Genomic DNA, 26042 nt, shown 5'->3' with positions numbered 1-26042 from the left:
AAAAGTGTACCACTTGTTGATGCCGATTGAGCCAGGTATGTAAATAAGCAGAGCTGATGAGCTCGAATATTTCCCCATAGTTAATGCATTAAAATTTTGATGTTCGATTGCCTGCAAACATTTTTAAAAATCTCTGTTTATCAATGTCAAAGAACGCCAAACAGTACTAATTCACATAGCTGAATTTCACTGTTTATGGATGAGCCTTGCCACAAATGGAATTGCTTGATTTTTATTTATTTATTTATTTATTATTTTGTGTACCTTGGGAAGCAATCATGTGCTAACTAGGTGATCCCAAATTATGGTGAATAAAGGGGAACAATTGTTAATGAAAATGTCCAAACAAAATCTCTTTATGGGGTGCACATAAACAAAATTAAGATGAAGATATACCATAAATTTAGAATTCTGTCACAAATGTCCTTTATAAGAAGTGTTATTTGTTGTCTACATATCCAATTCAACTAGGCATTTTTCAAGGCTGCGTGTGTGTGTGTGTGTGTGTGTGTGAGTGAGTGAGTGAGTGAGTGAGAGAGAGAGAGAGAGAGAGGGAGGTACACGTATGAAGCACAGGCAAATAGACACAGCCGGATTCAGAATTATGCTTAGCGACTGTTTTAATGGCTTGGTTTGGTTAGGTTTAAAGGTTCTGTTAGCCCTCGCCAATCTGAAGACTGCAATGAAGTAGTATTTCTTTTGCATTTTACATGACTCAAGGGCTTGTTCCTCTCGCCTGTCTGCTCCCCTCACGTCACTGGGAATTAACTGGAACAGTTTTAGGCTGCAGGTTCTTCCTCTCTCCCAGCAGAGAGTGTCTCTGTGCCAGATAGCAAGCTGTAGCCGCGCTGGAAACGCTTATTTTGTAGACAGCAGTAAACTGGATATAAAAAAAATAAAATAAACAAAAGCTATCATTGGCGATATGCATGAGAAAATTCTGCTTGTTGTTTTGTAACAAGGACATTGTGAATGTGTAACACAGCACTACAGACTACTGTATATATATACATCTTTTACCTCCCAGAATTACGAGGATGGGTACATTCACTGAAAAATGTGCTCAAAATCAATATTCAGCATCTCAACAATGACTCGTGTAGCTATACTGGCTCAAAACATTGCATCATAGAATAAGCACAATTAAATGGGTAAAGGCCATAGTCATTTGGCAAAAAAATAAATAAATAAAATAAAAAATATATAGTGAATTATCACAGACATTCATCTGTTTTCTAGAGTGAGTCAAATCTTTGATTAGGTCGTGACCTTTGTCTCTGAGAGTAAGATTAATGAGGATGTTTCTCAGTCCCTTCAACAAGCCCGGCGGAGGAACACTGTCAGGCAGAAATATGACTATAGGGACTTGACATGACACCACTTGCACCTCACAACTCAATAGTTTTTCTTCGAGGTTTTTCTTGTACTGTGCTGTATTTTCTCGTATGGCATGCTTGCATAATTCTACATCTCATAAACATTGTGTGGGTTTATTATGGTTTCACCAAAATACGACTATACCGGGTTTGAACAGAGAAATTCAACCCTAATTTATGCATAAAATATAAATGTAATCCATAGTGCCCAAGATGATACCATATTGTTACCCCTATATTTTTCTATTAGCATGAGCAAACTTTCTTCTGGTCTGAATGGCAGTTAGCAGTCTCACTGGATTAAAAGACAAAAAACAAAAAAAAACAAAACCGATATAGCTGGCTAACATCTTTTTAAACAAACGTCTTCTTTTCAGGAAATAGTTAGTTGGCCATGACAAAATCGGAATGTTATAAAACAAGAAAAGGGAATTTATACCTCCCTGGACACAGAATGGAAGTGGCTCCATCTTAAAGCTTCAAACATAGATAGCAAGAGCTCTGTAGTCTCTTAGACCTGGTCGGCTCCATTACAGTGGGAATCACTTAATTGCTGAACTTCCCATAGCGAACCTCCAGTTTTCATTCTGCGAGTGAAGGGTCTGGTTTTACACAACTCTTAGTTTAAATGTACGGGACACCTTCTCACAAGGAGACAGGGGAGTCTTCTAGTCAATTAGTGTCTGTGGGATGCATTAAATACTGAAGGGCACTATATTAAGCTGAGACGAGGATGTTTTTTTTTTCTTTTTTCTTTTTCTTAATGCACTTTTAATGAGGCTATGCTTCCTGCCTGGAGCAAGTTTGCGGGCGAATCCTATCATTCATAGTGACAGCCTGTATGGTTGACTATGAATTATTGCGTATTGAATGGGCTAATTGCTTCTACTGCTTCTGTGCGAGACGCACTGGACCAAGGTGTGCTGACGCTAAAGACAGACTTTAGGAAGAATAAAGTGTTGCTTGATGCAGCGGACGCTGCCCTTGCATTCGTTACCTTGCAGTGCACATACACCAAAGCCCAGCAGGTAAAGGTGTTGTGGAATGGTGTGAGGTCCAGGGCTTACAGGGGTGTGATGAGTCCATATGCTTTGCATTCTTCTATTTGGCAGTTTTTGTTGCCTGGCTGGTTTTTTCAGGATTACGCTTTTGCCCCGAACTGCAGAACTACAGATGTTTTTCAACAAAAGAAAAAGAAAGAAAGAAAGAAAGAAAAAACCCAGCTAGCATTCCTGGTTTCAGTATGCATTCAGTGGTGCAAAAAGTAATTTTTTGGATATTTCCCCGGATCTTGGCAATAAGGCACATTTGGAAATTTTAACAGTGGCATAAAAGTGGCTAGAGCAAAACAGTTTTTTTTGCTTTTGTCATTCCCATTATAAAATAATTTACACAGGTTGTGTTACAAATATGAACACATTACTTTTTTTAAAAGCTCATCTAAAAATCCCTCCAGTTCAAATAATTGATAACAGATATCGGGAAATAGCGGTTTAGGAAACTTTTCCATGTCTGAGGGCTCATCAATCGCGATCAGGGCTTGTGTTCCACTGAACTCTCTGGTGTAAGAACGCGAGTGCTTTCCTGCACTGAATTTAGAGGTTTCAGTTGCAAAGGTCAACATCCGTAGAAGCATTTTTTCCCCTCTCTCGTTCTTTAAATTCGGGCATCATTTTTCTGCGGCTGTCCTGCGTTTCGCCGCGAGCGAATAAATCACACCGGACCCTGTCAACATTTGTTAGCCAAGATGAGCTTTACACATGGGATCCTTACGAACGTGCTTTGAATTACATCGAGCGGCCATGTTTTAATGGATCAAATGACAAGGATGTATTGTCTGAGGAAGTGTAACGCGCATAATTGCGTAAGTTTCTCTGATAGGGTTTCAGGTGACTTCAGACGAGCCCTGTCTGTGTGTGTCTCAGACCTTTACACCATTACAGTTTTACAGCAAAGCAACGGAACTGCTCAAAATGGATCTTACTGCACGGGGTATTATTATACTTTAGAAATAGCCTTACTTTTTAAAAGCTTGTTTCTCTTATACTTGACTACTTTCCTAAATTGGATAATAAATGTAAATCTATACACATTCTATACACATTCTCGTCATTCATCATACCTTTTTGCTGATCTGTTTTTAAAAAATCAGATTCCTACAATTTTTTTGTGCCTCAGTTCTCTCCATCAGCTCAAGACACACATCGATTAAGACAGATGTTAAAGTGGTTGTTTCAAAGTGGCAGTTGTATTTTATTCAGGATAGCAAGTTTCTTTGTTTGAAGGCCTCTTCTGAAATTGCCCTCCCTCTTTTGAACAGGATAATATGACAGATGGTGCAGATTTAGATAAGACCGTACAATGCATCTTTAGTCTTCTTTCTTCGAAGACAGGGCTATCTCCTTTTCACTTCAATTGAAGCCACATTATATGCCTTTCCAATGCAAGAAATATTTCCATTCTTCATAACTCCCCATAATTGCATTTTGCCAACAATGTGGCATTTCTATGCCCGTTTGACTTTCTCTGAATGGACACATGTTAATACCAAAATAACACAAGCACACATCACAAGTACAGTTTCCCTAAATGTTTGTCTCATTGTGTTTAGCACAGTGCTGTACCACTTATTCACATTAATCAAACAGTAATGAGCCAGGTTTCATAATTATAAATTATCATTATAATAATATTTGTCATTTTAAACAGGTGGTCCTCACAACTTAAAATAACATTGTTATCATTGGTGTTAGTGTCTTCAACAAATTGACTGATCCCATTTCATGCCAAGAGGACGCTTGTCTTTTAAGTAATCAAAACTGTTCAGTAATTCTATAACATTTCTTAGTATTTATAATAATTTTCGTAATGAAGTAGACTACCAGGGACTGAACCAAAATGGCTTTGGGCAGGTATAGGTAATCCAACCCCCATCACCTGAGTATTGCAAGAAACGGAAATCTCTGCAGGGCATTCAAATAATTATGTTGGAATTTTTCATTGGAAGTGATGAAGGATGAAAGCGAGATTCCCGTTATCAGCTCTTCCCGATCTGGGATATTCAATACCGGGTCTCTCAGAAGGGGATAAACAGGAGACACGGACACAAATCGCAATCAAGAAATAATAAGAGCACGCTAGCTTAACTGTTGAAATTCTTCAAACATTAACGCTCACCCCCTCCGTCCCCAGCAGTATTATCTTCAGCTGTGCATTTCAGCTGGCTCCTGTTGACATACATTGTTTGTGTTTTCATTGTTAGATAATTTACATAATTTTTCCGTGGTACAAGTAAATGGAATCCCTTTCGATTGGTTGACTAGGGAATAGGTCAGGGACAACGACCAAGCTTTTAAAATTAGCACAAAAACTTTTGAAAGAATTTGTTTTTCTGCATTAACCTGCATGTGACATACACATGACAGCTATCTCATGCTGTAATCCCTGAGATTTAACAATAAAATGACATATGCCATATCTATAGCACCGATCAGATTTCCCGTCTAGACAGCATTGTGACAGGAGCAGGTCTACCCAGGGAAGCGGGGCCTAAGTTCGAACAGGTAATGTTGCTCGCGATCAGGGTTGGCGAGGATACTGTACATTAAATGGTGAGGAATTAAAAAGTGAACGAATGTGAGTTGACCTTTACGAGCAGGAAGCGCAGCAGCCATTGCTGGATGAGTTTCAGCTCTTCTTACAGAGCCCCACGGCCACAGAAGGTCTTGTCAGGGTGCTGCATTTAAGTGCTTTTAAGTGTTTTCCACACTTATACCTGTAGGCCCACGACTCAACTCCAGACTCTAGCACACTGGTCTGAAATGCCTATACCCTCTTCTTCTCCTTCTTCTTATTTCTCAAAACTGCAGTCTGTCATCATGTTATTTTTGTACTTGAAGAAAATACACTTTTACATTTGAAGAACGCACTTCAATGTTAAGCCTCAACAGCGACTTGGAGAGCTCTTCCTGGTTTACTTCCCAGCTTTGTCTTTTTTTAACTTTTTATTTTAAATGTTAGAGAGCACAAAAGCTTGGAATGGCAACTTTAAAACATCACATTGTGGCACATATTGCACACACACACACACACATACATACACACACACACACCCCATTTACACAAATGCACATACACACAAGTGCACACACTCACACACCCAAATGCACACACACACACACACAATATTCACGTCGAGAGGGCACATAGAACAAAAGGCAAAAGAAATTAATAAAGGTACAGTTTGCCTATTACAGCGGAACACATTAACAGCTCAAACCGCCATCGCTCGACCGTGAATCTCAATTCTCCCTTTTATCGATTGCAGAAGATATCAGATGAGTATCAGCGCTTTGAAACGGCGCTAATGGCCAGAGGCCAGCTCCCCGTGAGAACGCCCGAGCCGCTAGGACGGACACATTACCGCCAGCGTTCACCGAAACGCGCGCGTGATCAAAGCCGGCGGGCCAAAGGCTAGACGTCCTGGGTGTTGACTTTCAAATGGAATGCATCCCCTTCCTCTGTTGCCATTGGTTCTCGAGCCTACCCTTCTCCGTGCCAATCTGTGACTGATTTTAAGCCACGGTGCCCAAGCGCTGGCAGTCATAGGATACGGCTTCTAAGATGTTGCGTTCGCTGAGGCCCAGTGCTGGTCATAGTAGCTTAATCTGACATATTCATTAAACGCCAAGGGGATTTAACAAAAAAAAAAAAAGACTACTCTGCTTTTTAGTCACTAAAGCATTAAGATTGACATGATTTCTAAGCTAGAATACCTTTTTTCATCTTTGAAAACCATGGTTTCATGTTGCCTGGTACTATAATGTTATCGATTATGAAAAAAAAACAACTTTTTGTAAGTTCTGTTCAATTATTTTAACATGGATAAAAAAAGAGCATTTTTGTATATTTGTGAGTAAGCGTTTTTTAAAAGTTATACGCTTTTTTTCAGTTTTAGCAACTTGCATAAAATACTAGTTTTCATTAAGCAATATTATTGAGACTTGACCATTGCTGCATCAAGTAAATGGAAACTTTTGAGGGAAATGGCCCCTCTGAATTTTGTGTGTAGTGATTTCAAGGTCTACACAAGTTTGTATTTTCTAATCCTTCACTCTCCTTCACGGCTGTAATGTGTTGGAGAATGCAATGCCATCAAATTCACATTTTCGTAGATAGAAGTCTTAGGTGGGTCATCGGGATTTTTTTTCGGCATTCTAGCTCGCTGTTTGTTAAGCAGGCCTCGATAACTCGCAAATTACTATTTTGTCGCCTAACAGACCACCGACGGCCCCCACGTACCCAAGTACCTCCTCATTCACAGAATTGTTGTCTTCAAAGCACCACTTTCGGGAATGTTCCCCTTCCGAGTTCGGCTTTTGGGACTGACCACCGTCAGCGCCGGCGAGGCCCACGGGAGAGCCGGGCCAGCGACGTCTCCTCAGACTGTTGCCTGCAGTGAAAATTAGCTGTAATTTACTGAAAGGGTGACTTCCTTTGAAGAGCCACAGTTTGACCCAAGGCTGTGGCACTGATGAATGCAAGGTCTTCCCCGACTTGTCATTAGCAATAAAGTTTATATTAATATTTAAAAAGCAGGTTCCTCCCCCCCCGGAGGGAACAGCTACAATATTTATATATATTATCATTATTGTTTTTTTCAGTTAAACGAATACGAAATATTTGTCAGATATTAGCCCTCTACAGTAGCTGCACAAAGATCATCAATGAGTTCACATGTTCATGAATTTTGAGGTATACAACTTGTGCATCACAGTCTACAATAGACACTGATATGAATACACACAATAAATCCCATATTTTATTAACACTTTTTGTGTGGCTAATACAAAAACGACTAAATATGTGTATAGAACGAGGTCAGTTGAACAGATTGTAATAGCACGCATTATAAATCCAAATGTTGTTGTAGCAGGGGTAAAATCATCCCATATGAAATGAATTAGCATGGAGGGCCCTATGCTCCCATAAGCCCCCCCTTTTGATCTTAACGGCACAAATTGATCCAAGGTGATGAATTTGTAATCAGCCAAGATGGATGGGTCCGTGGGAAGGAAGCGAAAGGTTTGTGTCAAGTTTACCCTCCTTGGGCAAAAACGTGTTTAATTTGCGCCCATTATAATACCTGTACCTCTTAAGACCCGAACGAAGAAAATAAAGTCAACTGCTATGTTTAACTTATATCGAAACAGATGCCGCTTCGTTAACGGTTCAAAGCGGGGGAAGTGTTACGATATAGCTTATGGCTACTTGAGCCCTATAGCTGGACAAAGGGCAGATCATATGTTAAACTATTACGATAATGAAGAGGTGAGTAATGACAGAGGGAGAGGTTTCCCAGCTTTAGTCTGATGGTCTGCACAACAAACCAGAAACATGTGGTGGTTTTGTGTGTGTGTGTGTATATATATATATATATATATATATAAGGTATAGAATACAACCGTTTCCATTTTCAATTCACATGTTTTGCGCTAAATCATTATCAGGCTTTTGTAAAACAAGGCAGTATATTTTGTTACAATGGAAATGCATACTGTAGCTAGAGCTTCTAATTCCATAGCCCTTACACACATACACATCCTTTCTTTAACACATGCACAGGCAAACACACACACGCACACACACAGATGCAAGCATGCACACAAAGATGGAAAAAAGCAAATGCTTATTTTTTTTAACCTTCCATATTTTTTATATTCTGATTCAGTCTGACTGAGGCGTACAGCGTCCCTATCTGTATATGTAAAAGAATAGAGAATAAAGTACAAAGCATTCCTATCACAGGATGTTTGAAACCCTGTATAGAGCAAGTTACTGATGCAGCTTCCTAATGAAGTCACCTTTTCAATAACAACTATCTTTCCATCACTGCACTTGAATAATGACTCAGTGATCCCATTAATAATTTCATATAGCTGCATAAAATTGTATGTTTATCACTTTGTTCATATTGTGTTTTTATACATGTGATCTTAAGTACAGCCTTGTTCCCTGGAAAAAAACTGATGATCAGGAAAGTGCGGACTGAAGTTAAGCACAAAGGCAGTAGTATTAATGTATTCATTTTATACTTCTATGACATAATACAATTTAATAACTGAAAAAGTATCGTTGACCATGACAAAAGACAACTTTTAAACCACAAATTCTTAAATATAATTCTCAGTTGTATGTTTTCATAATTATGTTCACTGTATTGCGGTTTGTTGTATCTGTATTTAAGGCTGGGAAGTACGAATAGCTTCAAATGCTTCTTTCATCATTCCTTTGAATCAGCAGTTTGAAGCAGCTATTCTCTCAATTGTTACTGTGCTAAAATGTGTTTTCTGTTGTTGATTACAAGGCTGCAAGGAACTGTTTTACAGTCATGGATAAGAACGCCTGCCACAGAATGCTGGATGTGCTTTTGCCTATGTATACTAAGGTGGCTGTAACCTACCGATAGAATGCTTACAACTTACCGACACAATTAACAGCAAATAAAAATCATACAAGAAACCTCTTATAAGAGACAAATGGATCAGATTCTTTTTTTGTTGAGTTATCTCATATTGAAATTATTGTTATTTAGTTTTCTTTTATTTAAATGAGAGAATTCAGTAAACTTTTGTAAAATTATATGAATGTCCCTTTTATTGATTTGTTAATGAAGACATTTATTAATGCATTTTGAATTTTATTTACACCAGACTAAATTATCTCAGAAATTATATTAGACTATGGTGATTGCGTTTGGGAGTACAACAATCATCAAAATTTTATTTTTATTTATTTGTTAGTCAAAGTTAAGGACAAATGTTAACAGCATCCAGCATGGCTTTTGACAAAATAAATAAATAAATAAATAAATAAAAGAGAAAGAACCAAGTTATGGAATTTCCTCCAGGATTATAGTCAATGAATACATATGTTTTAGCAAGGATAGAGATTTTAAAAGTGTGATTTAAAACCTGATACTGTTGCCAATTACCCAGACATGGCATAAGCTACACGGAGTCTGTACATACCAAGAATAAAACATTTCAGTGTTTGAGCCTTGGCGTCACTGGACACCACTCAAAACTAGCTTCCCCCCCCTCCCCCCCCAACTCACACCACCAGTTTAACTGTACCATCACTGTATGTTGAAATCGGCTGTTTAGGAGGTCATTTGAGTGGCTGACTTCCTCTTCACAAGGAAAAATCAGAGAAATATAGAGTATCATTGTCTCTGGTTCGGCCAAAGCCGCCTCCAGGTACAAACCTGCGAGGAAACACAACAAAATGAATGTAGAAATCCATGTTTAATGCATGTAGATAACCAGGTTTCACCACTCCTAGCCACACTCAGCAGGGACACTACCGCTCATTGTTGCTGTGAGTCGTATCGGTTTCTAACTCTTGACAGAAATGCAGGACATGCTGTAAGAGACCCTGTTCACCCTCAGCTGATGGGCCTTTCTTCGATGCTGGAAAATGTTGGCAAAATAAGTATTTGTGCTGCCGCAGTAACATAACAGGACCAGCCTCAGCATTGCGCAGTGTGCTTGAACCGGTTCGCCGCCCAAACACAATATCATGTGTTAGACAAAATGGAAAATTCATCAGAGTTGCCATTAAAGACTGGAATTCAAAATGGTGAATTCCCCTCCGCAATTTATTATGGAGCCATAAAGCAAGTCCTGATGCTGGAAGCAGTATAGATAAAAACAACAGTATTACCTTTCAGCATATGCTGTCATTCAGACAGACTGGCACAGATTGCATTTTTACACACAAGTCATTTATATACCTGGATGGTTACCCAAAAAATTAAGGTTTAGCACCTTGGCAGGGCCCCAATGAGAAATCACACCCATATAGACTTTAGGCTATAAGTCCAGTTCTATAACCATTACACTACACTGTAGCCAAAAACATATGGGTATCTCCATAAGCTGGTATCACACAACCACTCTGTTTGTCTTTGCCCCATACAGTGAATCTAGGTTTAAATCTGTGGTTGGAGTGCTTTATTACTGAAATTAAATAAGTGAAAATGGGCAAACACATTCAGTCTATTTTTTCTATCCCCAAAATCTAGAAGAATAGGACATATTGCATGTGTTTGTCAGAGGGATTTTTGAACTTTTTACTCAAAATGCTCATGACTGTACAAGCAACGTGATCTTGTATACTTTCTGTATTTGCATATATGATGGCAACCAACTTTTTTGCAGCTTTTCAAAAAAAAAAAAAAAAAAAATACAGTATCTGCTTTTTTTTCTTGCTCTATCATTTGTTCAGCTTTGGTTCAAAGGTTATGCATTGCCATCGCTCCCTCTAAACATGTCCCAAACAGCATCAAGCCTTGTTTTTCCCCATAAACACGTCCTTGCTGAATATGCTCCTGTAATGAATTTGCTTGCTAATTAGACAGATGTTGCTCACTAGACCATACACGTGTGACTAAGCTAAAACTTGTTCTGAGGCCAATCCAGTTAAACAAATTCCTCCATTTGCATTAATAGCTGCTTCAAAATGTCAGCTGCCTTTTGCACATGGCACATATATTCTCGAAGCAATCCCAACAATTTGGTTTTAAAAGAAACCAGCAATTCAGTTTAAGCAAGTAGCAACAATCTGTCAGGACTGATAGAATATTCAAAACATCTCCTCCTCCTTCAGGCAATGGAAGTGAAATGCGTTGTCCCTTGGCGACATTAATTGCGAATACTCTGTTCACATATGACTTTTTCATTGTCATGTTTCATATTTTTATTTTAAAAATGGACAACGGTTCCTCAACAAGCTTTAGCTGTCATAAACACTGCCTGTTTGGTGGGACAGCCCTAGGCAGATTTGAATCCAATTATTTTCATGTGCTCAGATATGGGACGATTCTATTTTAACCTCGCAGAGAATTACAAAACCATGTCTGCATATCGCCTTGGATCTGACCATCTGTTGTTACTTGATGTCTTCTGAAAGACAATATTGAAAAAGAAAAAATAAGATATGGAAAATATAATTCATAGTGTGTTTTCTGTTTATTCATATTTACTGTATATCTAAATAGTATAACGAGGAGGAGGATCATGTAGGAAATAAAACAATTCAATTGCAGAACAACATATCTGCCAGTACAAGTCCGCAAGCTCAATTTGATTCACCTGGAGTTATAATCCTTGCAGATCCGATGACGGAACACAGATGATTCTATATTCATTATCATGTCATTGCCTGGCTATCTCCTGAAATTACTTTATTTGGAAAAATATGTTAAATGGTCAGCAAGGTCATTTTCAGAAGCCCCTTCAGTGATATGAAGCATAACTTAGATAAGCAGTGAGTTCAATGTATATAAGACTGTTAGTAAACCACTACGTCTGACTATAAATGAACATGCATAAATGTACATTAATTAAAATAAAAGTTAAGCACATATGTTCCTGTAAATATATTCTGTATGGGTGTGTTAACAATCACATTTTGGAAATGGAATATATTAATAACTTCAAAATATTTTGTCATCCTTAAAAGTCCTTTCCTATCTTCTACAACTTTGTGCTTAACGGGCTGCTGTTTTCTGTGTCCCAGAATTGTCTTTGAATGGAGCAGGAAATAATTAGCCAGTTTCCCCCCCAATTTCTTTCTGTTTTTTTAACTGATAATTACATATTTTTTGTTTTATGTTGCTGGTTTTCTTCAAAGATAAATATTGATCAAATTACTGACCATCTCTGTGATCTCTGCACCCATTTAGGCATGTCTTATTTATTTCCTATATTAATATATTGCCAGATTAATACACAGGAGAAGCCAGAAGCAAACCCTATTTTCCATTCTCTTCCGGAAAAAAAGATGACCAGGGTTTTGGTGTGACTTACCCTTTGAAAAAAAGCTCGCCCGAATTAAAAATAAATACAATCTGATCTGTTTTTCACATACTTTTCCATTCAATCTACGTTGCCATGGGGATGACCAAATGCATATTATATGCATGCATGAGCTTCAGTACCTCAGAGCACAGAACAGAAATGTGTTCTACTTAAAATGCTAATTTTACATTTTTAATGCGAAGCTTTTTAGCATAGACTGAGGCGTAAGTGACCGTGGAGCACTTACTGAAAAACTCAGTCACACTTTGCAAAAACCTCAGTCCAGTCCCACTATACTATTTGATTTATTCATACCTCCTGTGATGCCCGGTGCTTATGTAATAGCAGATATCTCGCAAAGTTAAGTTGTTTTGTTCAGATTTATGACATGCGCAAGAATTCTTTCTACCCGGCTTTATTTTTACCCTCCCAGTGACACTCTAGGAAATCTAATGCCCTTAATACAACCTGTCATAAAGACTTTGTATTGTTATTGTTTGCACTTTTCTCCAAATGCGTTTAAACACAGTTTGTATGAAAGAATCCAAGAGGATTTGCTGACTAAAATCAGGTCGAAGCCATTTTGTGGCAGTGACCTCCCAATACTCGAGGAGATTAATCAATTTCACGGTTGATTTGGACAATTCCAGGATTACCTCATGTTATTCTAGGTAAGATAATGCAAGATTAGCACTAAATTGGATCTATGAAATCAGCTGGAAGGCCCATGGTCTCTTTCTCATAGAAATATGCGGGATTACAAAGCTAAGGCGGTGTGTTGTGTTAATTCACCCCCCCCCCCCCAAACCCCTCCCCCCCTCCCCAACCCCATTGGCTAAGTTTACATTTCTCACCATTCACCAATGAGTGTGGTGTGACAACATGGAAGCTCCTAACGAATAACTATTTCCATAGTGCCACAACTTTACTATCCATCTACTGCCATTTGGACTTTCCTTTGTCCCATATGCTGCTAAGTAATGGAAAAAAAAAATACAAGTAAGAAACAAAGAAGTGAAACTTTTCCAGATTTATTTGTCTCGCCGAACTTTACCGCAATGGGAAAGAGGTTCTCTCTGGGCCACTAAACGTGACCACAGCCCTCTCCACTGCAGAGTCGACCGCTGATTTAGGGTAAGACCCCCCTGCGCCGCCCCCCCCCCCCCGAACTCGGGGGACCACGGTACCAGTCCCCACGCCGTGTCCGACTGCACCCATCACCAACACCCAGCTTCGGGGGACAAGGGGCTGAAGAGCTCTTTGTGAGGGGGATAGAAAGGTCGAGTTATCTTAACCTACATCTTTTAGCCCCCACCCAAACAGGAGGGGTGGGCTTTCGACGTTCGGAAAGGGGCGAGAAATCACTGGGAGAGAATGAACTTAGGTAGTCCTGAGAGTTCTTGGCGTAAGGTGCAGAGCAAACATGTCGCGTAGGGGAAATGCAGAGTAAAAAACTTCCACACATGCTTATGATCTGGAAGCAAGAAATTACACATTTCCCTCCTGGTCATCAGTTAGTATTGAACAGGTCATGAGTTAGTATTGAACAGGTGCCCCCAAACTGAGCTCAGAACTTCATCAAAGTTTTGGAGACTAATGGGCAAAAAAATAAAAAATTCCCAGATGCAGAAGTAAGTGTATAATTATGTTTTTTTCAACACTTAAGTGACCAATAAGGCCCCGTGCACTTAAAGCTAATAAGTTGCACATGTATTACATAGCTATTACAAGATTTCATTCATGCACATCACTTGTTTTTAAAAGGTCATACATTCTGAATCAAACTAACAGCCTTGCTTAATATTTGCATGATCATTTTCTCACCCACTCTCACTTTTCTTTAATTACCTCCCTTTCTGTTGGCCATACTAAAGGTCTTGGCTTGCAATACTTTGGACATCCCTGGTGTAGATCATGTGCAAATTAAAGCCTGTCCTACGTAGTATGCTACATTAGACAGCATCCCTAATTGCTCCAACATGTTCAAGTTGAAGAAACAGGGGACCAGCCAACCAAAATGTACCTTTATAGATATATGCTTATCTATTTGTTATGTAATTTCTGCTATGTTAGGACTTCAGACAAATCCATTTGTATGCCTATAGTAGCATCTGCCTACATATTCCATTGGTTGCACATGATTTTAAGTTGAACTGTAGGCCCAACCAATCGCCAGGCCCCAGTTTTAGCCATGCAAACAGGAATGTGAAATGAGCTGTAGCTCCCATAAGCTCATGCCGTGGCTGCTGGTACTGAGGTTTAGTGCCCTGTAATGCACCACGTTCCTGTGAAGTAATCTATGGGCTGTAGACTCAAGGGAATCTGCGGGCGCTGCATCTGATGCCACGCAGAACCCTGCCAATGTCCAATGTCCTGCCCAGGTTAGCAGCTGTGCTGGGGAATCAGCTGCTCCAGGCTCATCAAAGGTGCCACTCTTTCATTAACCCTATAAGATCACAAATATGAAATTAGAATGTTCGGATAATGGAACATTCTAATGCTGGTGTAACAACCACTAGGCTACTGGTAACCGAAAGCAAGGAGTTCTAGAACACTGACTTAGAATTTAGAAAGAAAAAAAAAAAAAAACATCTTAAAAAACGTACTCTTGAAGTTAAGTTTTTTCACAAAGGCCAAGACTGTATTCTGGACTTGACTGGCTACCCTGAATTTGTGCTCCAGAAAAAATGTGATTATAGATTTTGGAAACACGCATAGGGACCACAGGAAAAGCACGTTGAAGCAGTGTCTCCAGATTATAGGTATGCCTGTGCACATTGGGGGTATTTCAGAGGAGAAATAGCTTTTTAAAAAAAAGATGTCGTTACCATGGTGATTTAACCTGGGGGAATGCACTTATATAATCGCACATGTAAATATTTCAAAGTAGGAGGGTAAAAACCTTCCTCCCCCCGGAAAACAACCCCTGGAAACCATTTTGAAGAGCACCCTTCTGGTCAAGCAACAGCTTTTGAGAAGAAAAGGGGATATGGCGTCATCAGAGGTCCACACCAACTTGTTTGACGCACGGTCAAATCCCCAGTTCTTTTCTTTTTTTTTAAAGCTAATTAGCTTCAGCTCGGCCCTGTCGTTTCCACAAGTGCAGTTATTCTTTTTTTTTTTATAAAAACGGACTAGAAAAACAAGCGCTCGGGCAGCCCATGAGGTCATAGCTCACAGAGGCCCAGGATTACCGTGCCAAAGGAACCCTGGGAAGCATATATTGATCCGGTCTGACAGTCGCAGCCACGCTAAGCCCCACGGTGGCTACCATTCAAAGCCCCAAAGCCGCTATCTTGTAAATCGCCCGCTATCTTTAAAGAGCATCAAAATTGCTTCGCACTGTATGAGGTTTATTGTCACATAATTAGCTCAATGCGGCCTAGCGGTTGGATCACTTTAGCCCGCTAATGCGGGCTTAGAGATCATATGCGGCGGATTTTCGGGCTAATGCGCTGGCAGCCCGGCGAAGACTGAGCGTGCACATTTTGCACGCCATATCGGTATCTGCGCAAATTCTGTCTTAAACGCTGCAGGTCATCCGCCTGCCGTTCGGCACAGCTGCAATGCATCTAAAAACAGGCCGTTTCACAATAACATTGTGTTGTATGACCCTCTGAAATATATTAATTAGCCTATGTGTTTGCAGTGTGTGCAGAGGTACAGCTTGGCTGTTTTGCAGCAAATTGAAAACCTTCATATTTTTTGTAATCTTAGTGACATACAGCATCCAAAGTTTCCAATGTAAGTAATGATTCTGAAGATGCTAACGAAACTGAATGGAATGACAACGTGACTTCACAGGTCCTTCAACGAGGCCCACAGGTCCATCCCATGCAATGCATTCTGGAACTTCCATGCACCGTTGCCAGACACTACACAGTGGGTGGTACTCTACTCAACTGTTTTAAGTGGAAGCACCCCCCCACCCCCCAAAGGCACATACTAGCTGTAGCTGTGCAATGTTCTATCTGCTCATAAGAAATTGGAAAAGGGTTTACAAAATCTTCTGCTGGGCCCATTTAAAACATTCAAAGCATTTCAAATTCAGTAGCTCAAAATTGCCCCGCTAGGACAGCTCATGTGACACATTAAGCTCAAACAGTAGGTTCAGTTCACACCACACAGGAGATGCACGGTCAAATGAGAAATGAGAAATGCATGCTTATTCTTGTGATTCAGCATAAACCCTTAATAGTCTCACTGACAGTATGAACAGGCGCTTCCCGAACCAGGAAAAAACTCCATTGCCTGGAAACTGATGTTATCAAACACCATCCTCTGAGCTGCTAACGCTCTTTTATTTCATGAAGTGTTTGCTTATTTTATGTCAATTATCACCACACCACTTGCTACATAGCAGTATGATGTCACATTTGGTTGAAGGTAGTCTAGTTGCATAATTCGTTCAGACAAAGTATGCACCCTCAAGAGATTTATGTTTTTTTCCCCTCTCGCGTCTTGATCACAGTACCGTCGCTTAATTCAGATCTAGTGCTCCAGCTGGATTAGTGAAATCATGCGAGAGCGAAATTATCCACGGACAATTCTCCGTTGAGTGTGTTAGAGAACAGTCGACATTCTGCTCAACTCTTCCCTCTGGACTGCCTATTGGCTCAGTTCTGGATGTCACCTTGATTGCAGTGGTGTTAACAGTATGAGTCAATGCCATCACGTTACTCTCTGTTAGCGATCGCATACCGCTATTTCACCCATTTCAGAGGCAATCGACGCGATCTGCATTTTTTTTTCTTTTTGCTTTTTGTTTTGTTTCTCCTCCCTCTGGGCACTAATTATACAATCAAAGGGCATCTTCATTTCAATCTATTAAGTGGCAAATTGAATTATCCAGCCATGCCACAAAGAAAATGCAAGAGCAGCTTCTCTTCCGCCAGGGGTGTTATTATAAGATCAAGCGAGAATCAGTAGTTTTGTCAGATTACGTTAACGCAACGCGGGTAAAAAGCTTAAGCTAGGCATCAGTGCGTTCAGTGGTTCGCTCAGATAGAGCTGCATGACGGTTATAAGTAGCTGTGTGTGAAGCAGAAGTATTCACGGCTTCAACCCCTGGGGCTTTTCCCAGTTTGCTGATATTTAAAGGGCTCATCTGAGATTCTCACAAAACTAACTTGCATTTAGAACCAAGGCAGGCACTCAGTTTGATTGCAGCCAATGTTTCATTGTGTCCTTAATTTCTCTACGCCTGGACTACTTTGTGTAGAAAACAAGCGTATGAAAGAAGCTGCTGTTGTTAAGGTGGGCTCATTTTAATTGCTCTGCAGTCTTTTCCCTATACACAGAGGGGAAATTCTTCTGGGGGCCAGTACAGGAACACATTTACAGAACAAAATTAAACATTTATTTATCCTGATAAGTCTAAAGAAAAGAGGAAAAACATGAAATTGTTGGTTATGTTGTGAAATAGTGAAATAGTGCTATCAGCTTCTCTCATTTTCAGTCACGTTTGTATGAACAGTATGAATACATGGCTATGAATACCTGGCTTTGCGTCTGTAGATTCATATACTAGTCCCTTTATACATTTCATTTAGAGATGAGGAGACACCGCAGCGAGTCCTGTGACTATTTAAGCGCTGCTAGCAGATTCGGCGGTGGCTTGCTGCCTTTCTGGGCACAGATGGCAGCGCTTCACCCTGGAGGAAATTCGGGCAAACTGAGCCTTTTCACACAGGGTCACAGTTCCAGACTGTCATGCTGGAGACACAGTCCCTCCCTCACACAGGCCCAAAGCTAACACTGCTCACTTTCACACTGAATTTAACCAAATAAAAATCATGTTCACACAATTAAAACACACTCACAAACACGCACACACACGCACATGCACACATACACACACAGACATACACGCGACACACACACACACGGACACACGCACATACGCACACACACATACACACACACAAACATGCACACACACACACAAACACACACACACTTTCCTCAAGTCCTCATAACCACTAGTAGAATAACAATGCTAACAGAAAATGCCTGATCAGTTCACCCATGCATATTTTTAAATTTGTTTTTTAGAAAATACAAACACACAAATTAGGTTAGCCGAGAGCTCTGGCACAGGCATCTATTTGACCTACACTATTTATTAGATCTACACATGACAAAACCGAGCCAACAGATACCAGGTATCTGTAGACAAGGGTCTAAAAATGATGTTGTGTTATCTGAAAGAATACCCGAACATGATACTCTCAGACGTCTGGATGTTCTGTCGGGGGTGTAAACGACCCAAACACAAAGAAGAAGAAGAAAGAAAAAAAAAGACAGTAGAGATGAGTTCAGTTAAAGTGTACACATTCCCAGGTACGCCAGACCCTTAACAGGGAACCTAATATGTGCTGGCAGTAACAGAATACACTCTGAAGACGTGCCTGGAAGTTTTCCGTCTGCCGATTATGAAGAGGTGCCATTGTGCAGTGAGGGTGCATTGTTCTCGTCAGACGCACACAAATAAACAGATGTGTACAGTTTGAGCTCCATGCAGACATTCCTCAGCAGTCGGTATTGGGAGACAGTCACCTGTTATCTTGTCATCAGATTGACATTTATCACAGATTTGTAACACGGGTTCTGAATACATTTTTTTTTTTTAAACACAGAACCTGGTGAAAGGCTTACAACACAACATTGATGGCCTGATCTATCAGCAGCTGATTTAAGAGTGATGGTTGGTTCAATTTAAACAGCTCGCATACATCTGCATATAAATGCTATTAATGAGTCTAGATGTAGTTGCTTCTGTTGGGCCTGTGTCATTTCCCAAACTTGCCAGCAGGAGGCAGTGTGCAGTCTGCTTCCACAGTTGATTCCTTAAATGGAGCAGTGCAGCACTACTCAGCTGCTAAACCAGTGGTCAAATAAAGCTGGCCCCCACCCTTTCTCTCACACCGCCCCCCCCTCCCCCCCTACATTTCTGCCCATATGCCCAGTCTCACTCAGGTCCAGGGCCATGAGAAAGGAGAGGAAGTATGAGGTTGAGACCTGGTACCAGGTAGCAAATTATTATATAATTATTCAAATAATTATTATGGAATGATTTTTTTTCTCCATTGTATTTAAAATGCCTTATTATTCCTTTTACTTTACCACATTGTTTTATGTGGAAAGTTTTCTGAGCATCATATGTTACACTGCAAACACTAAGCATTAAGTATTTTAAGTTATGGACAGACTACTTTTAGGCATTACATAACAACATAAGAAATGCTGGAAGCAGCATACGGCTGGAACAGCTTTAGCCTTGAGCACGTATCTAATTGAATTTAGATTTACTTCACTAAATATTGCAAAGTCCAAAAGGATTTTTTTAAAAACACAGACTGCACAGCATTTTGTGGTAATGCCTCAGAGTGAAATTCAACTTAATATGTATTTAATTGCTATTTATGTATTTATTTTCTACACAAGAATTTACTTGGCCATATGGCCTGTTTAAATGGCAATTGCTTGGCCAAATGTACAATTAGCTGGCTTAAATTTTGACCACCCTCTAATGAACATTCTAATGCTGATGCAACAATCATTACCGGTTATTGAAAGCAATGGAGTTCTAGAACACTGATTTAGAATTCTGAAAAAAGAAATTACAAAAACGTACTCTCCAAAGGGTTAGTTTGTCTATACAGCTGCTGTGCTACATAGGATTAAAATACTCTGTCTGGTAACAATGCCCCATGATGCTCTTAAAATAGTCCCGATATGCACATTAGATTAAGCGATGGGCTAAAATGTATTCAGGTTACTCTAATGCCAACATATCATATTGTTCTGTTAGCCTCAGCAGGCCGAAAATAACTGTACAATTCCCAATTTTTATAATGAAATACATGGATTTGTTTCACCCAAGTAAATCATCTAATTATGATTTTACCGTCTGTATCTCTATTCATTAGTGTAGTTTATTCAGTAGCCACACTAATTTACAAGTATTATATTTAAATACGAGGTTGCCACAGCCTCTCTGTGGTTATTTTTGTTTATGTGCACTGGACTACAATTGCTTTTGGGCATCCACTAATTAACAATTCAACAGAGAGAACTATGGGTGACCTATGCAAATGAATGCAGAGGACAAGACCCAAGCTCCAAGTGTTTTAACCTTGTCCTATACGACATTTTACCCTTTCAATGCATTCCTTCATCTGTGCCTGTCAACCACTGTAATCACAATCGAAACGCAGAGTTGCAGAATGGTGAAAAATCAGCAATCAGGCACATGGTTAGCGTATCCAAATGTACTTGGGGTAAGGTACAATCGAGGCTGCATTTACAAAGCATTTCCGCGTTTACTGCACGTAATTACTAGCAATTATCAGGTTAAAGAATCCTAACTTTATTTCCAGGGCCTAAATTGGACGGTGACTGAAGAGAAACCATAAGATGGAGATACTAGAGTCCGACCAGAGTCCTTATAAAAATGGAATATACTGCAAAATATTAAAAGTATATATGTATTGCTGCATCTGAAAGTGATAATAGTTTGCACATTTCCTCACATATTCTGAAGTGTCACAATATCACAGTAATATAATGTATTTCAGTAAATTATATTTTTGTAAAGAGGAGTTTGAGATCCCTGGTTAAGACTATCAAAACACTACTGTGTTGTGAAATTTTGCTATTCCACACCATCAGATTATTGATTCAGTCCCTGTTCACACACACTTAGTGCACCCACTGAAAAAAATTAAGGATGAAATATATATATAACACCATAAAAAGAGGGCCCAAATCGTTCACTCCCAGAACTGAATCATGCAAAAGCCTTTAATTTATTAATAATATTGAATGCACTTTGTTGCTTTACACATTCCAATTCTTGTTTGTGTTAAATCTCCAGACTACCTTGTGCATCGTTCCTTTGTTGAAAGGTTATGTAGTACACTGTAGTTTTCGGGAAGAGATTAATTGAGAGGTAGTTGGTAACACACCACAGAGATGTAATCCCCACCTCCAGTCTCAAATAAACAAGTTGGCAGACCTCAGAAAATAAGCAAAACAAAACTAAACACACTGCAGTATGCAGCCTGGCAGAGATTTCTACATTCAGGACAGCTAGAATTTTCACTTTTTTTTAAGTTCAGCAAGGAGGTCTCCAGTTGTTTGATATCTGAGGTTATCATCAATGACCGCAATGAAGCAGAAAAAGGCTATCACAAAACCCTTTGATTTCACGATATCGGCCTGAGTGAAGCAGACGCTCAAACAGGTCGTTTCAGACCCAGCTCCACAGACTGCTGCTTCACCCCCCGAAACCCGATCGCGGAGTCGGTCTCGCCCGAGGCTTCCAGAACCTTCTGTTTGACGGTTCTTGCTTTTATGCTTTCTGAAAGAGGGGAACACAATGCCCCATTTTTCAACATGGGTTTCTCTACAAATGATGTCAGCCATTTTTGCTGAAACCAAACTCTTGGAACGCAGGTATCTACTTGGGAGAAATAGTTTTTTTTTTTTTTTTAAATAATCCTTGCCATAGGGTCTTTGGGTAGACAAAACCATCTCTGTATCACAACATGAGTTCACTGGATGCTGTTCATTTGTCTGCATTCTTCTCCCCGATCTGTTCGCAAGGCATTTATCAGCAGCCAAATCATTAATACTCTTCAAAGTGCTACAAATTCCAGCACTATCGCGTTACTGTTCATTCTTTATATAAACATGTTTTCAAATTAAATTGGGCTGCTGTGGTTAATATGAACAAAAATGTTAAAAGTCGGGTATTTCCACAATACGAAACCCTTGTCAAGCTCATAATAATAATTTAAACAACCCCATTGCACCGTTATGGTGTTGTATAGAGGCTGTAATGTGATATATTAATCAACAGCATGTGTTCCGAGTGCCAATGTGAGCGGTGAATTTTGTTTGTTAATAAAATAGTATCTATTATTTTGTCATTAGAAATGGCATGCTGTTGTATTTGGTGTAATACGTTGACAATATTTGTTCTTTCATTACATCATGATTAAAAGTATAAACATTTCCAAATCTAAACAAGTTAGAGGCTAATATATTTAAGCTTGGTCATGAAATCAAAAATTATGTATTTACCCCTCTATAGAAAAGGGCTATAAGATCTGAGGTAGGGGTTAAATTCAGTAGTATAATGGTAACTACCTTGAACATCTCACGTAAATGCTGAACAGGCAGCACAATTGTATGGATTGAGTCAATAATCAAAGGTCGGGAAAAAATGGTGAAAAATATCACAGCATTTTGAACGGATGAATCAATTCAGGCATTCATTTAGTTATTCGGTTGTCCTTCTTCAAAATACACCAGTGCTTTCCAGAGGTGTTCACAAAAGAAAACCAAGAAGAATAACAGAAGAGAAAAGTGTGATTACTGAGGACTGAAAGTCTGTGGGTAACAAAGTGAATGAAGTGAGTGTCTAACAGAAGGAGTGTGTGCAGCCTTTGGCTGACCAAAGACTAAACACACACACACACAGGCACACACACACACAGAAATAACGGACACAATGCAGGAGAGAGAGAGAGAGAGAGAGAGAGAAAGAGAGAGTGAAAGATCACAGAGTAATCCAAGTGGAGGGAGAGTGGCCTTTGTGGACACAAACGGCATTCCAGCACACCACTTATCTGTTCTCTGCGCAGGGAAAGTGAGAAAGTGAGTTCCACTTTGAGTTGCGGTGTCGCTCGCCCGGAGGCTGGGCTGCGGTGTGCAAGCTTGTGATGCGTGGGCAGCCCTTTCTGGCCTGACAACTACCCTAGAAACTGTAAAAATGGGCAAAAAATGCCAATGAAAAGGTACAACCAGTAAAACTGACCATTAAGAGGTGTGCACTATTAATCTATAATAAGTTATCAATCATGTAAATTAAGTGCATATAGACACTAAAGAAAAACAACTAATTGAACTTTGTTGGTGTTCATCATTAGTTCCTACTCTATTAATACAATTTTATAATTTTATGAGCGTTTGTTCTAGGAGTGTGGTAAAATTAGACTCTTAGGCAGATCTTGAAACCAATTCTAATACGATCATATCTTGATGATTTAATGCATACACTTTTTCAAGCAGCAGTTTGAAAAAAATATAAATAATAAGTTTTAACTGCAAGACTAAACTGCAAAACACATGGCTCTGTCATTAAAATGAATCACTGGTGCATGGAGCACACTTTTCCTTTCAGAACGTCTGAAGTGTGCTGGAATTTGACTGACTAAATGGGACTGGATTGTCGTTCCTGTCAATTTTTATCTCTGATGCAGAAAGAATACTTGCCAGGAGGTTCTTTTGATCCAAAACTAAAGGGGGAAAGAAAGCGTTTAAAAGGGAATCAAAACAAGTGGAAACAGAGCAAAATGTAAACAAACCTTGGCTGTTGAAACCGTCCCTATAAAGGATTTAGCGGCTAAATTAGTTTCAGGGTCAGGCCTTAAGGATAATCTCTTTCTCTTCCATGACCTGGGACCGTCACGCTCCTGGGACTGTAAATCGAATAAAACAATACGTACGCAACGAGAAAATCAGAGAAATTCAGTAAGCTTCCCTGACGGCCATTGTGATCTTGAAGTGCGTAATTTCCGATGTGGATTTGAAGGAAATGACTTTCATAAACTATAGCGGCAGTATTTTTGCCATATATTTTCCCTTTGTGTCCAGGACCCCCGTATTTAAATAAAAGAGGCATTACCTTAACCTAGTTGGACCGGCTTTGTTATATCTGAGGAGTTTTTTGACAACAATGATCTTCGGGTTTTGTATGGAACCATGCATGGGCTGCCTCATTAATTTTGCCTGAAGGATTTGCCCAAGTTTGCTCAAGGTCCGCAACAATGAAAGTGGCTGATTATTGGCCGCTGAAGCAGTTGTCTGCACATGTACAGTCCGGTAATTGCTGGCACTGAACGAGCAGACTGAATTGGAGATGACACTGAACCATTATTAGAAAATCAAATGCTGTTTTTGCAATTATGTTGGTTTGGCTGAGCACGCTGAATCGGCCTTGTGAGTCTCATAAAAAAAAGTTAATCTGCCGCGCAACTTCTGCACAACTCTGGTAAATCCAACGAGGAAGGTCTTTTGTGACGGATAAAGCTTAAATTAAACTATGTGAGCTAAACTATGCACCCATATGCTTTCATATGGTTTTGGCGAAGTGGTAGGAAATGAAGAGAATGCTGTTTTTTTTTTGTCACTTAGGATTCGATGCAATAAATGTATCAAAACAGCCTTTAACAAACATACACTGCATATTTCTAAATATGATAAATATTACAAGCTGAACTTATCAGCTTTTCCGACGTTAAATTCTGTGTCCATCTTCTGTTTAAGATTAGTGCATAATTTCTTTGAAAACATGCTTGTATGAAGTTGGCATTTTGCAATCCTAAATCAATTAAACTTAGAACAGACCGTTCACTTCAGTCAAAATACGGAAAGCACTTGATCTTATTGTGCAACAAAGTGAACCACTGAACAGATGCTGCCCTGTTTAGAGTGTGGTTGTTACCATAATGCACCAGCTTTTCCGGATTCTGAAAGGTTCCACCAATTCTGCGAGTTCTACTTGCAAATTCGCCAAAACAAAACAAAAACAAAGAAACGAACACAGTTCGAATGTTATATAACCTGCATTAGCACTGCTATACCGAGAGCGTTTCCAAGTTCACGCAACTGGACATAAAGTAGACGCGGCATTGGGAAGCAGAGGGAGCGGCATATTCTCGCCGCTAAAAGAGTAAACGGAGCCGAGTCAGTGAGCTGAGATGAAGCATTTCTAGCAACCGCCTACCTGCAAGCTGCTTGACGCTAATGCTGGATGGCAGCTGAGAGCGGCTTCATACAGCTTTCTCAGCCTTCCCAAGTAATTGGTGACCTCGGACCTCCTCTCACATGGACAGCGGGGGAGAGTTAGCCATGCGGCTCGGAGCAAGATCCTTCCAGACTTTGAAACGTGACCTATGCGCATAACGTTCACTCTCACACCTACAGAGCAAAACCTAAGCCCTTAAATTTGAACTTTGACCACCGTGTGCTGTGTTAAGTTTACCTTTAGTATTAGTCCAGTCAGCTGTAATTGAACTGAAAAAAAAAAACTGGATCATTTAAACCGAATAAGTTGGCGTGACTTTCTTTATCAGATGAAACTGAAACCGAATTCCACACGGTGTTGGGAAATGTTTTTCGCTTTTTATTTTTTAAACGAACAATGTTTAAAGTGTCCAGGAACAATGTGTAGAATCTGTATTCTGGTGTTTAGAAACACTGTGTATATCCCACAAGGGATCAAGTCTATCAAGCAGTCAATCAATCAATCAATCATGCATGCATTAACCTTGTAAAAAAATACAATAAAAACAAGATTAAAGGGATTGACTGGGGACATTGAAATTACAACCCAGGCAGACAGAAAAACCAAACACCAAATATACTGCAGTCTCATAGTAGTTAATGCCATATAGATTTTTCCCCCCCAATCAGCTGATCGTGAACAACTCATACATGAACAGTGCTGGTTCAAGAGCCCGCGTGCGAAAGAAACGGCGCGAGCTTGCCGGTTTCCTGCTCTTCAGGAAGCCAACTGCCTCGCAGTGATCGTCAGTTTTGCCCAGTGAATCAATTTGTCTCCAGTGATGGAAAATAATTGCAAAGCAAACAAATTATCTCCAGCAGATTGAGCTCAGCTCAGCTCTCTCTCTCTCTCTCTCTCTCTCTCTCTCTCTCTCTCACTACTGTGTCAGATGGCTCGCATGCCTCTTTAATTGCAGGCCTTGAAAATATATGAAACCTTGGCTGGAAA

General features: G+C 39.8%; 1 long non-coding RNA gene across 3 annotated transcripts; it reads right to left on the bottom strand.

The window, feature by feature from the left end:
- Positions 1–41: 41 nt before the first annotated feature.
- LOC135259967 (uncharacterized) lies at positions 42–25923 on the bottom strand. 3 transcript variants are annotated; one of them, XR_010331439.1, is made up of 3 exons: positions 25035–25923; positions 6678–6828; positions 42–880 (listed from the first exon to the last, which is right to left on the bottom strand). It is a non-coding gene; the product is annotated as an uncharacterized LOC135259967 (long non-coding RNA). The 3 variants fall into 3 exon arrangements; XR_010331440.1 differs by having other exon boundaries at positions 6686–6828; XR_010331441.1 differs by lacking the exon at positions 6678–6828 and adding an exon at positions 2374–2543.
- Between the last annotated feature and the right edge of the window lie 119 nt (positions 25924–26042).

The sequence above is a fragment of the Anguilla rostrata genome, chromosome 7 (genome assembly GCF_018555375.3).
Source record: "Anguilla rostrata isolate EN2019 chromosome 7, ASM1855537v3, whole genome shotgun sequence".
NCBI classification, from domain to species: Eukaryota; Metazoa; Chordata; class Actinopteri; order Anguilliformes; family Anguillidae; genus Anguilla; species Anguilla rostrata.
This window is presented reverse-complemented; position numbering and strand designations above follow the sequence as displayed.